General features: G+C 38.3%; 1 long non-coding RNA gene across 13 annotated transcripts; it reads left to right on the forward strand.

Annotated features, from left to right (window-relative positions):
• The first annotated feature begins 871 nt into the window (after window positions 1-871).
• On the forward strand, window positions 872-5,450 carry LOC112738272 (uncharacterized). 13 transcript variants are annotated; one of them, XR_011869690.1, is made up of 9 exons: window positions 929-1,122; window positions 1,769-1,876; window positions 2,198-2,284; window positions 2,521-2,616; window positions 3,376-3,420; window positions 3,845-3,892; window positions 4,447-4,503; window positions 4,614-4,856; window positions 4,966-5,450. It is a non-coding gene; the product is annotated as an uncharacterized lncRNA (long non-coding RNA). The 13 variants fall into 13 exon arrangements; XR_011869692.1 differs by having other exon boundaries at window positions 5,044-5,450; XR_011869698.1 differs by lacking the exon at window positions 2,521-2,616 and having other exon boundaries at window positions 872-1,122; window positions 5,044-5,450.
• The last annotated feature ends 8,344 nt before the right edge of the window (window positions 5,451-13,794 follow it).

A 13,794-nucleotide genomic window follows, 5' to 3' on the forward strand; every position in this document is an offset into this window, starting at 1 on the left:
CCTAGCTTTAGCGCAATAATGTCTTTGATTCATGTCATGGGGGTTCGGCTATATTTTTATGTTGGTTGCCGAAGACCTAACACAACCCTCCTCCTTTATCCGGGCTTGGGACCGGCTATATTTTTATATTGTCATAGTATATATATTTATTCAAATTTATTATTCCACGTGATAATAAATACATAATATTTAATAATAAATAAATAATTTTTTTAAAATCATATGTTATTGTAAACTTATTATTTTATTTCAAAAATATTCATAATAGATATTATTATTTAAATTTATTATTCAACGTGATAATAAATACATAATATTTAATAATAAATATATTTTTTAAATAATATATAACTGAAAACTTATTATTTTCATTTAGACATAATTTAAAATAGATATTATTATTCTAACTTATTCTAAGTTATTACTCTACGTAATATTAGAATTTAAACTTGTAATATTTACTTACATATAATATTGATTTTGGTTGAATATATGCTTTACTTATAAATAATATAATTTGTGTGATTCATGTTGATTATAAATTAATTAGATTGTCAACAATTAGATTGAATTTGTATTTAATATAGATTTACCTTAAATTGATATATAATGGCAACTATCTTTTATTATTGTTATGTATTTTTTCTCAAACACATAACATTACAAGCTAATTACAATGATAAAAATGCGTAAAAATAATCGAGCTGCTTCTTTTGAGACATGTTCTATTCCTAACATGAAGATCTGTCAAGAACCAATTGAAATGTTGAACAAGTACGTCACTACAAGATTAATATTGATTTGAGGGAGTATTTTGGTGGAGGTTTTAAAAACCTCCACAATATATTTTATTTATGGCATTTTAAAAAACCTCCACTCATAATTCATTAAAATTCAAAGTTTTGGAATAAAACATCATTTTCTCTTTTTTTTTCCCTAAAATGTGAGGCACCGAGTTCGCTGAGAGAGAATGAAACCCTAAGTTTTCTACATACGCCATTCTGGCCGCCGTTCTCGCTGCCGTTTCCTCCGCCGGCACCATCACCATTGCCGTGTCCGTTGCGGTAGAGAGCTTCTGGATCGAGAACTTCTGGATCAGGGAGGTTGATGTTGGCCCCGATGGTAAGATCCGTTACGAGGATTTCATCGCCAGAATGGTTGCTAAGTAAACTCCTCACATATCAGATCCTTGCAAATTCCATTCGCTCTGCTTCTGGATTTTCCTAAATGTGTTCTTTCTTTTTTTTCAGCTATTTTCGTATTGCTGTTTCTTCTTTTTTTTTTTTATTTATTTATTTTTGGTCATGTTTGGTTTTTGTTTTGTGCCGTTTTCTTTAGTGGACGAACGGGTTAACCATGTTATGCGCATTTTGGTTTTTTGCCATATTAATGTCATCATGTAGCTAACAATGGATGGTTTTAGGGATTCAAAAGTTGCTTGGATTGAATATATGTGTATGGTGAGATCCAAAGCGGTCTTTATCTGCTTCTGCTGTAATTGTTTATTGGCTAAATAGACTACAGCCATGGTTGGGAAAATGTGTGTGTGTGTGTGTGTCAAACTTGTGTTCTAATTTCAGAGAAGAAGAACGAGCAGAGCATTGTTTTGGGGGGTTTCAAGTTTTGATTATTTTGTTTTTGTTTTTCTGTGAAATTTTGTTTTCGGATTGAATGTGACTCAGAGTGCGCAGCCGAAAAGGTGAAAATGAATGAGGAAAAAAAAGATTATTATATGAATATTTTTTCCCTTTGTTTGATGCTTTTGCAGGTTTGAGTTGATAGAGTTTATCAGTTTACTCTGCATCTCATCTCACTCTCATTCTCCAGCTATATTTTCTTCCATGTTATCATTATTTTTCGAAAATCTCAATTGGAGGTAAATTTCTAAATTTGACATGATAATAATATCTACATTTAATTTACATCTTGAGATGGTGGCTTTTTTTGTGTCTAACAAAACTGATACCAATTGTCCATGGTCCATAGTCCAATTGCATGGTCTACGTTTTTTTTTGTTTCTTTTGTTTCCATGTTTCACCTTGCATTCTTCAGCAAGCTTGTTACATAGTAATGGTTGTCAACTTAACTTTTCTTCTATCAAATGTAAATGCACCCTAGCATGGTTGACGTTATTATCTACCTATTGTTTCATTGAATTGAATCTCAAATCTAATGCTGGATACTGAATTTATGTTAGAAAAATGGTTATCAGCTACTATTTCTGAGTGCTCGTGCAATTGTCCAAGCTTATCTAACCTAGAACTTCTTGATTAACCTGAAACAGGTATTGAAAGTTAAAACTAACAGTTTATTTTCAATTATATTGTAGGTTTATTTTTATTCTTTCATCCAGGAATTTATATATGAGATTTTCTTATGAGGGTTTTGTTGGTCTAGAATGCATGAGTAATTAAGTCCTCATCTGTTTATTTATATAGTGTTTTTCTTTAACTGCCTTTCGTCTTACCTTAAACTTAGATCTATCTCTCTTTAACTGCCTTTAACTGCCTATCTTTCAAGATTTGTTATTTGCTATAATTAAGTGACAAGTGTTGCTCTGAGCCCTAGCTTGAGGCTAGCGAAGGAAACTTGGAACATGGACCACAGTGTATAGAGGTCAGAAAAATCATATGATATAGTATATAGTTTTGTGAGTAACAAAGATTGCAATGAGAATCTTTTATTATTTAAATTAGTTGGTAATTGTGGAAGAAATTAGATGCAGGGCAGGATTTTGAGCATTATAAGAAAGGAAAAAAATTAAATTCATATTTCAAATACTATAATAGCAGTAATCTCTATTATAATATTGACTGAATGTGACTGCAATAATCTTCTATTATTCAATGCTTCCATTATATCGACTCCACTGAAACTACTATTCAGTTATGAGTGATTGTGTAGAGCGAGAGTGGTTTTGGGATTAGGAAGTGCAATGGACAAAGATAGTGTTTATTAGGGGGTTTATATACGGAAAGAGAGATAGAGATTGGTGTGTGTATATGTGATTTGAAGGTGCATGCAGGTTGGAATAATATTATAATAGTAATTAAGAAATGTGTGTGTGACTTGGAAGAAGGGGAAAAAGGGATTAAGGGTACTTCCAGGAAAGTGGCTTTGGTTTTTGTACAGTTGGTGGGTGTGGACTGTGAAGGCTTCCAGGAAAGGGCACGCTCTTTGACCATTTTGTCCTCTTCGAAATTTCCTCATCTTCATTCTTTTCTTTTAATTTATTTTGTTTTTGTATGTTGCTTGCAATGCATTGCATATTATATAGAAAAAATCCATTCATATTTAATATTGTCATTACAGTTATTAATCCGTCATTTTCTATTTGTTGCCTTCTTTTGCACCTTGTATCATTGATGATCACAGTTAGCATAGCATCACAAAAAATAAACAAGTCTTCTACTCTAGAAGGTACTTATCTTGTCTCATTCATTAATTCACATTCATTTTGCTTCTTGATTACTAGTATTAACATGAGTACTTCTTTGATTGACATATGAAACTTGTCTTGAAAGTACTAAAGATTCTGATGTACATATGATATTTGTTGGATCGCTAATAAGCAATAATATTTAAATAAAGTCTTTGAGCCTTAAGAAGTGTAAATGAATATGTGTTTTCTTTTTTTTCTTTCTTTTTTACTTGCATTTTAATTTCATCTTGCATCAACTTGTGTTGAACATTGCAAGGTATGTCTTCATTTTAGCTTGCAAATTTTGTTTTTGAATTCCATTATCCTGTTAATGATTGGATTGAAATTTTGTTCTGCTGATTGGTGGCTATGGTTAGCATATCGTCACATATCTCAACCTTTTTTTTTCTTGTTTGAATCCAGTGATCCAGTTTTCATTCCAGTTCCTGATAACTCTGCCAATAAGAGGAGGTTTACTCTGTCTTGCCCTTAGAAACTATGCTCATGTTCCTTTTATGAAGTGTCTCTAATGTTGTGGACGTGATTGAGAATTAGTGATTGCTGATAAGGAGGTCTAGTGTAGCTTGAATCAAATAATTTCCTGTTCTTACTTATCCATAATAAGTGCCAATAAGTACTAACATAAAACTCTCTCTCCGATCATACATTCCAATATTTTCCATAAGGTTATTTTAGAACCATTATGGTTTGTGCTTCACATTCTTGTTGGGATAAGACTAATAAACTACTTATTTGCATTCCTAGTTAGTGTCGTAATAAGAAAATTGATAAAATAAGGAAATTGAGAAAATAAAAACAAGATATAATTACTATTACGTTTCATGCATTTTGAAACCTTTATCTAATCATATTTTAATTGCATCGTTTTAGTTAAATATATCAATTAATTTTAATTTACTGGTTCAGTTAAATAAATATTAAAAGAATTTAAATTTTATTTTATATATATATATTAATTCATTAATTAACCACAAACTCTTCTGTGTGGTTTTCTGTGTGTATAGAAAGGAAATAGTGCCACTGCAGACCATCAGAACTATGTCTGTACATAGATATATGAGGTAACACTATATCTCTTCTCCTATTCAGCTACCTGATCGATCTCTTTCCTATCTTAGTTTCATTTTAATCTTTTCTCTTGTAAAGATAATCTCTCTTTTTCAATTCTCAGGTCTGTTTGGGCATAATGTCCAGCTTTTGCTTTAACACCCTTAACGATCACTGAGGTTGTCCATGAATCCAAGCTCCCAATCAAGTTGTGTCACATCCTCACAACAAGCATCACATGCTGTCATGAGCACTACAAAGAAGAGGGTGCATGACGAAATGGTGGAGCAGAACCAGAGCAAATTACTCATAGAAAATCCATTGATACCTTTGGCTAGAGAACATCTCAATATAGAGGTGTTACAAGGTTAGTGCTTTTGTTGCTGTTAGAAAAACTAGTGTTTGAACAATAATAGGTTCAATGATTTGCATATAGAATTGCTTTCTTATTAATAAATCTTTGTTAAATTATTTAGGCAAAGGTGGACTGGTAGATATGAAGTTCATCTATGTTCAAACTGGTCCTTTTGATGTCACTGAACTATTTCTTTCAGGGTATTGTGAGGCTCAAACCCTGCTTGGACTTTCTTTCTGAGGTTGGCCCTTACAAGATTATGGATGGAATATTGTGGCCAATTTTAGAGGTAGTAACGTCGGCATTGGAGGAGATGAACTTGTTAGAGGACACTATAATAAAGAGACAAAGAACTGTGTAAGGGCTTGCTATTTATACTGCTTGAAGTCATGTATCAAGTACATTGAGAAGGAATACAGAGCTCTTTGTAAAGTATAGCATCTTTTGTTTTTTCTAAAATTAGCTTTACTGTTTACTTTTATTCAGAGTTTTTATGTTTACTTATTCTGCTGAATTAAAACTATATTTATACTTCTTGAATTTTGTGCATCTCGAATGGATAATTTGATGTTGCAGCTTATAAAAGATACAAGTTGATTCATGAAAGAAGACATTTCCTTTATATATCTTTTATTTTATTCCTTCTATTCTTAGAATGTTTGTCTGTAGCATGCTGTGTTGCACTTATCAAAAATTTAGTTTTTAAAAGATTTGTGTTTTAAAAGATTTAGTTTTTAAATTTTAATTTGAGAATATGTAAATGAGATGAGATTAATGAATATTTAGGATTTTAAATTGAGATTAATGAATGATTTGAAATTAAAAATAAATAACTACAAGGTTTGTGGAGGTTTGAAAATCTTACAAAATAGTTAATTTGTGTCAAATTGAAAATTCAATTTGTGGGGGTTTTAAACTGCCACAAAAGTGATTTAAAACTGCCACAAAAGTTCAATATAAAACCTCCACTAAACACACACAAAACCCCCACTGAATAAATTGTGGAGGTTTTTAAAAATCCCAACAAAAGATCTCGTGGCACCTCAAATTTTGGGGGGTTTTGGAAACTCCCACAAACCATTTGGTGGGGGTTATAAACCTCCACAAATAAGAAAAAAAACCTCCACAAATAAACAAAAATCTTGCAGTGCGTACTAATTATTATTTTTTATTGTTCTTGTTTCATAAATTTATTCTCATTGGTCTTCTGTTATTTTTTTATAATAAGTCTATTTATTCACATCTTCAATTAAAAGAATAAAATAGGTGTAACACCCTACCATACAGAGTCTTATGCTTAAGTCATAATTCAGAGATGGCAAGGTATTACGACCTCTAAAACGAAAATTTAGTACGTATAGTAGTATGAATGATTGATTATAACTAGGAGCCTTTATAGAAAAAGGGGGTAAACAAAAACCGTAACTCGAAAGCGCAACACTCCGATCGGTAACGTAACAAGCAAAGGATAAGTCAACGCGAGATTATATATACAAAGGAGTGTCAAAAACAGGAATATCAAGACTCAAAATCCGGCTGCGAAGATAACCGGTCCGAGCATAGCAATATATACATGTAATAAAATAAGGGAACCCCAAAGGAAACCCAAAGGGACACAAATACAGAAATCTATTCTCCAAAACCTCCTATAAGAGGAGTCATCACAGTTTGTATTATTTAATGGAGATAAAAGTATCTAAACAAGATATATAAACCAAGACAGAGTCTTGAGAACAAAAGATCTTCGCTAATCCAGAAGTCTCCAGCATGCCTCAGCGAGAAACCTCACGTCCTGCATCTGAAAACCACAAAATCCGCATGGGTGAGAACCAGAGATCCCCAGCACGGTAACAGCTTCCACATATATAATACATAATAATAGAGGAAAGCCGAAGGCAATCCTAGAACTTCCTCCAGATAATATCAAAGCTTATAAACAAGCTAAACCGTAAGTGGCAACTGACTAAAGATCCTTCAGTCTAACTAATACTTCCCTTTCCAATTCCTTCAGACCTCCCAACCACCAGCAGTAGTATAATATAGCAAACACAGTTATATCAGACAAGAGATTTACAATTAGGAACAGATAAGGCATTTAGGCAATTAGCAAGTAATATGCAGTCAAATAGGCAATCTCAAACAATTCATGTAGTATGCTTATGATGCATGCCTGTCCCTAGTGGCTGATGATATCATCTGTCGGTTATAGAGCCAACCCGACAAGTCCTGGTAGCTAACCATTGGACTGTCCCTCTGTCGCGCATCCCCAACTCGAGTTATACTCATCATAAACTTGATCATAATCATGATCCATATCCATCACCCTCACTGGTGAATATTTACGGGGGCGAGCTCATCCGGGCCTTTCACAGTGCCCGGCCACACTTACGACATAGGGTCAAAAGAGCTTCGAGTCTCAACCTGGAGCACGTGGTGGCTAGCCACTGCTTCCTAACAGGAAAACTCTCATCTCCGATGGTGGAAGTGCAAACATTCACAATTCATTCAACAGCATATATACATTTATACTTAGCCATAATCATGGCTCCGCCGTAACACGGCAATAATCTAGCCATCCGGCTCACGGTTAAATCCATAACCAGCCAATTCATTAGCAATTACGGCCCTGCGGCCCATGGCACAACAAGCACTTCCACCGCCATCCTCCACATCTCACATAATCATCTTTGATCCTCAATGATCATTCATTTTTCCCCTTGCTTCACTCGCAAGTTACCACATTCACTAGCCCCTTTTTCTCATGCTAGGCATATCATAATGATTCAAGACATAAGTGGTGAGATCGGAGGCTTAGAAGTATGAAATTTGGTTTTTAAAACTCAAAAATCAACCTTGGGATGAAAACAGGGCCACGCGTACGCGCACTCCACGCGCACGCGTGGATGGCGACAAAACTCATCGACGCACAAGCGTCATACGCGCGGATTGAAAATTAGCCAAACGACGCGCAAGCGTCAGCCACGCGTACGCGTGGGTGCTCTTGCGCCCCAGGCACAAAACTGGCACAACTCTGGCACAACTCTCTGGAAAATGGCTGGGCATTTGGTGCAGCGCATCGACGCGATTGCGCACACCACGCGCACGCGTGGATGGTGCTTTCTCGAAGAACGGCGCGTACGCGCCAAGTGCGCCCACGCGCGGGGGTCATTTTGCTAAAAATTTTCTAAGTTAAAAGCTGCAGAATTCACAGATTCAACCCCCAATCTTCCGACGGACATAACTTTCTCATTTTAAATCGTTTTTCACCCGTTCATCGAATGGCATAGACATCCCGGATCCAATTTCATTTCTAAACATATTTGGCACAAATCAGAGATCCGTAGTCTAAGTTATGTCCCGTCAAAGTATGCCCAGAAACCATATTTTCATACAAAACCATAAAGTGCCATTTTCAAAACAAGCCACTTTCAACTCTTTTCAAAATCAATCAAAACATGCCAATTTCATCCCTTTTCTTTGAAATCAATCAAAATGTACCAAAATCAACATCAAGTCATCCTCAACTCACACATTGATATTTTACCAAATTTCTCAAAATCACCATCCAACCATTTTAACACTTCTCAATCAAATGGCTAAAGGACAAACACAATATCATGTCATACATCCTTCCTCATCCCAATTCCCAATAATACCATTTCCAATCAACCATCATTATACATAATCATCATCATACTCACCACCAACATGGTACCACCCACCAATTCAATATTAATCATTCATCAAGCATATATCACAACATGCATTTACTCATACATCACACAACCAAGGTATCAATATTCATAATCACATATATGATCACATCATATATCTCAACCATTCAACAACATCAACAATTCAATGCCTATCTTAGGTTCTCTACCCTAAGTATTTCCTACCACATTACATATTAGATACGGGAAACCGAAACCATACCTTAGCCGATTTCCTACGCTCAACCGGAGCATTTCCAAACCACTTGTCCACAAGCTCTCAAGGTATCAATACCTCCAAGAACAGATTTTATCACACAAAATCCTTTTCCAAGCTTTCCAAAGTCACCAATCAAGCTCCAATATTCACATATACACAACCTAAGCCACAATCATCATATCCATACACAACATCTCAATACCCAAACATCATAGAACAACAAATTACACTAGGGTTGAGAATCTTACCACACCCAAGGCCCAAGGAGACAAGATTAACCTTCTTCTCCAAGAGAGTTGGGTCCTATAACATCAAAGAGCCCAAAATCTCAACATTTTTGCTCATGAAACTCGAAATCAAGGCTGGAAATTCGAAGAGAAAAACGTGGCTTACCTCAAGATTGATTGTATGGGTTTTGTAGAGCTCTCCGCGGTGAACGCGTGGCCGTAAACGGTGTGGCAATCGGAGCTCTAGATCAAAAGTTATGGTGGTTTGAAGATCAACCAAGGGAGAGAACTTGAGAGAGTGTTCTTCCCCCTTCCATACCAATTTCAGCGTGTTTGAGTGCTAAGTGAGGAGAGAGAGTGCTGAAAACTAGGGTTTTGGTTTAGTTTAGTTGGGCCAAGGGCCCACTTTGGGTCCGGTTGGACCGGTTTGGCCCGTTCGGTCCAATCTTGGTCCGATTTCTATAAAATTGGTACCGAAATTCTCGTCTCAATCTCCTCTATCATATTAAGCCATAAAAATAACATTTTTGGCTTTCTAGAATAAATTCTCATTTATGGGTTAATTAGCCATTAATTAACCGGGTCTTACATTCTACCCACCTAATTGGGAATTTTGCCCACAAAATTCAAATTCAATTACCTGAGAATAAGTGCGGATAATCCGTTCACATCTCCGAATCGAGTTCCCGAGTGTGTTCCTCAACACCGCCTCGACTCCAAGCCACTTTGACTAATGAAACCTCTTTTCCACGCAACCGTTTGATACTAGTATCATCAATTCTGACTGGAGCCACCGGAAGCGTCAAATCTTCTTTTAACTGAACCGATTCAGGTTCTAACACATGGTTAGCATCAGGAGTGTACTTCCGAAGCTGCGACACGTGAAACACGTCGTGCAGGTTCGAAAGATGAGGTGGTAGAGCCACCCGATACGCCACCGGCCCAATCCTCTCCAGGATCTGAAATGGACCAATGTATCGAGGATTCAACTTCTTCGCTTTAATCACCTTACCTACTCCTGTGGTTGGAGTAACCTTAAGGAAAACATGATCTCCTTCCTCAAATTCCAAGGGCTTCCGCCTCTGATCGGCATAACTCTTCTGGCGACTCTGCGCCGTAAGCAACCTATCTCGGATTTTCTTGACTTGTTCTGTGGTCTTAGCTATCATCTCTGGCCCCAACAAGCCTTTCTCTCCAGCTTCATACCAACATAGCGGAGATTAACATTTCCTCCCATACAATGCCTCATACGGAGCCATTCCGATGCTCGCATGGTAACTATTATTGTATGCAAACTCCACTAACGGCATATACCGATCCCAACTCGTCGGTTGGTCCAAAACATAAGCTCTCAACCTATCCTCTAGTGTTTGGATCGTCCTCTTGGATTGACCATCTGTTTGAGGATGGTAAGTTGTACTCAAGCTTAATCGGGTTCCAAAAGCTTTCTGAAATGCACCCCAGAACCTCGAAGTGAAACGAGGATCTCTATCAGAGATTATAGTAGCAGGTACACCATGGAGTCTCACAATCTCCTTTATGTATAACCGAGCTAGCTCCTCAAGGGTGTAAGTCATCCGAACGGGTAAAATGTGAGCTGACTTCGTCAGTCGGTCCACAATCACCCAGATAGCATCAAAACCAGTCCTAGTCCTTGGCAATCCCGATACAAAATCCATTGCAATACTTTCCCACTTCCATTGCGAAACCTCTAAAGGTTGCAACATCCCTGAAGGTCTTTGATGTTCAATCTTTACTTTTTGACAAGTTAAGCACTTTGAAACATATTCCGCCACATCATTCTTCATACCCGGCCACCAAAACATCGCCTTTAAATCATGGTACATCTTAGTACTTCCCGAGTGAATGGAGAATCCACTTTTGTGTGCCTCCTTTAAGATATCTTGCCTCAAGGTACCAACATCCGGCACAATGATCCTACCCTTGAATCTCCATAACCCATCTTTTTTCTCCGACACCCTCCACTGTTTTCCTTACTCAATAGCCGGTAACACCTTCCATAACGCTTCATCATTTTCATGAGCCTTTAGGAGTTCGGACTTAAAGTCACTCGAGATTTTTAATCGGCTCAAACACAAGGTTCCAGATAATTCTCGAACACCAATTTTTTAGACTCTCGAATCCCTTGAGCAACTTCTCCTCTTGAAGCATCATCCAAGACGCATATAACGACTTCCGACTTAACGCATCCGCCACTACATTCTCCTTTCCCGGATGGTAATTCAACTCAAAGTCGTAGTCCTTCAATAATTCCATCCACCTCCTTTGCCTCATATTAAGCTCTTTCTGATCAAAGAGATATTTCAAGCTCTTGTGATAAGAGAAGACTTGGAACTTAACCCCATAGAGATAATGCCTCCACACCTTCAAGGCAAACACAACCGCAGCGAGTTCCAAATCGTGCGTAGGGTAACTAACTTCGTGAGGTCTCAACTGTCGTGAGGCATACGCCACCACATTATGATGCTGCATCAGCACGCATCCTAGACCCTTTAGTGAGGCATCACAGTACACCTCAAATGGTTCGTTCGGCTCAGGTAACACCAACACAGGTGCAGTGGTCAACTTTTTCTTCAATGTCTGAAAGCTCTCCTCGCACTCAGGAGTCCAAACAAACGGAGTGTCTTTGCGGGTTAACTTTGTCAATGGCAAGGCTACTTGCGAAAAGCCTTTGATGAACCTTCGGTAATAGCTAGCTAAACCCAGAAAACTCCTTATCACAATTACTGTGGTTGGTTGCCTCCAATCCATCACAGCTTCCACCTTAGTTGGAGCTACAACTATTCCCTTCTTACTCACCACGTGACCCAAAAACTTCACCTCACTCTTCCAGAACTCACACTTAGACAGTTTTGCATAGAGTTTCTTCTCCTTCAAAATTTGCAACACGGTCTGCAAGTGTTCCGCATGCTCCTCTTCAGTCTTGGAGTAAATTAGTATATCGTCAATGAAGACAACAACGAATTTATCCAGAAACGGACGGAACACTCTATTCATGTAATCCATAAACACTGCAGGAGCGTTCGTCAACCCAAAAGACATTACAGTATACTTGTAATGACCATAACGAGTCCTGAAAGCGGTCTTAGGGATATCCTCACCCCTCACCCTTATCTGGTGATAACCGGATTGCAAATCGATCTTAGAGAAAACCCCAGCTCCTTGTAACTGATCCATGAGATCATCAATTCTCGACAATGGGTACTTATTCTTTATGGTGACCTTGTTCAGCTGCCTGTAATCCACACAGAGTCGCATACTTCCATCTTTCTTCTTTACCAGTAACACTGGAGCACCCCACGGGGAAACACTTGGTCGGATAAATTTCTTACCCAAAAATTCCTCTAACTGAGACTTTAGCTCGGCCATCTCTAACGGTGACATTCTATAAGGAGCACTTGAGATTGGTCCCGCCCCAGGCACCAATACAATAGCAAACTCGACTTCTCGGTTAGGTGGAAATTCCTCAATGTCATCGGGAAACACTTTCGGAAACTCACACACTACTGGAATCTGATCCAACCTTTGATCATCACCCGAAACACCCACGGTTAACAACAGGATACCCTGGCATTCGATTCCAGAACAGTTCACCATCATCGAATTCAAGTAATAATTATTCACCACGACCGACCCTTCTATATCTTCCGGCATAAAGTACACCGACTTTGTAGAACAATCGAGCAAGACATGGTTCTCAGATAACCAGTCCAATCCCAAGATAAGATCAAGACCGATCATCGGTAAGCAGATTAAATTATGGACAAAATCACGCTGCTTGAACCTAAACGAAACTTTCGGGCATCCTAGCCTAGTTACCATGGCTTCATGAGTAGCATTATACACTTTTAGGTCATAACCTAAGGTTATGATCTTCAATCCTAACTCATGGGCTTTTTCAAATGCAATGAATGAATGCGATGCTCCCGAATCAAATAAAGCATTTAAAGTTTGACCAGCCATTTCACAGTTACCTCGAATGAGTGTCTCGGATCCCTCTGCACCCACAGCTGAGGTGGTGAACACCCGACTAGTCTATTGTGCTTTCCCAGCACCTTGCTTTTGCTTCTCCGGACAACTTGCGGCTTTATGCCCCGCCTTTCCACAATTGTAGCATAAACCCCATCCGGCCTTGCATGGTACTCCCGGATGGTGACTTCCACACCTAGTACAAGCTTGATCATTCTGAGGCTGCTTCCCAAACCTTTTCCCTTGGGAGTTGTTGTTGTTGGGCCTCCTAAAAGAACCTCTCCTCTTGAAGGGCAGACCTCTAGGTGCAAAGCTCTTCTCTCGGTTCTGTGGAAATGATCCTTTGTGACTTCCTTTCTCAGCGGCTGCCCTCTTCACACACTCTTCAGCAACCCTACACTTGTTCACCAACTCGGAGAAAGTCCTAATCTCCATTGGCCCCACCGAACCGAAAATATCGCTCCGGAGTCCTCCTTTGTACTTAACACACTTCCATTCCTCATATTCCACCGGAGTCCCTTGACACATACGAGAGAATCTGAACAGCTCCTCAAACTTGTCAGTATACTCAGATACGGACATGGTACCCTGCTTCAGCTGCAACAATTCAAGCTCCTTGGCCGTCCTAGCAGAAGTCGGAGAGTACTTCTTATAGAACTCCTCTTGGAAGACATCCCAGGTGATATAATCATCACCCTGCTGCAGGAGGCGTCGGATACCCTGCCACCAATGCGACGCTTCACCAGTGAGCAAATAGGTAGCGAATTCCACACGCTGCCCTTCAGGTACCACCTGCGCTT

The sequence above is a fragment of the Arachis hypogaea genome, chromosome 13, assembly GCF_003086295.3.
Source record: "Arachis hypogaea cultivar Tifrunner chromosome 13, arahy.Tifrunner.gnm2.J5K5, whole genome shotgun sequence".
Classification (NCBI taxonomy): domain Eukaryota; kingdom Viridiplantae; phylum Streptophyta; class Magnoliopsida; order Fabales; family Fabaceae; genus Arachis; species Arachis hypogaea.